The sequence below is a fragment of the Mycetomoellerius zeteki genome, unplaced genomic scaffold, assembly GCF_001594055.1.
Source record: "Mycetomoellerius zeteki isolate Tzet28-1 unplaced genomic scaffold, Tzet1.0 scaffold70, whole genome shotgun sequence".
Classification (NCBI taxonomy): domain Eukaryota; kingdom Metazoa; phylum Arthropoda; class Insecta; order Hymenoptera; family Formicidae; genus Mycetomoellerius; species Mycetomoellerius zeteki.
In genome coordinates this window covers 3,130,282-3,130,747 of record NW_017257720.1, presented here as the reverse complement: position 1 = coordinate 3,130,747, position 466 = coordinate 3,130,282, and the positions used below count along the sequence as shown (strand labels likewise).

Here is a 466-nt window from a genome sequence, read left to right as displayed (position 1 = left end):
GGCACACAAAAAACTTAAGGCAGTAAGACGTAAGCAGTAAGGAAATCAACATGTTGGATTCGCTACTGCTTATGTTATGGCCTTATGGACTCTACTGTGTAGTTTCTTACAGCTTAAAGCGGGGAGCACAGACTCTTTCATAACGCATAACACGTAATGCATAAGAAAATGTACCAATCAAAGCTCTCCGTTTCCTTCCTTTCCATGAAATAAAGAATTCTGATTGATTGAATTTCTTATGCATTACATGTTATGCGTTATGCAAAAGTCTGTGCTCCCCGCTTAAGTCTGAAAACACCTATTGTAGATCCGGACTTATGCGGGGTCTGCAATAGAAGTCGTAGCAGTCATAGGGTCTTAAATCGTAGAAAATTGACCAATCACAGTCGAATATGAGAAGAATAATCAACTGTGATTGGTCAATTTTCTACGACTTAAGGCCTTACGACCGCTACGACTTCTATTG

General features: G+C 39.7%; 1 protein-coding gene across 1 annotated transcript in view; it reads left to right on the top strand.

The window, feature by feature from the left end:
- Positions 1-466, top strand: part of LOC108729088 (uncharacterized) — a 30,481-nt gene that overhangs the window by 2,599 nt on the left and 27,416 nt on the right. The window lies entirely within an intron of this gene.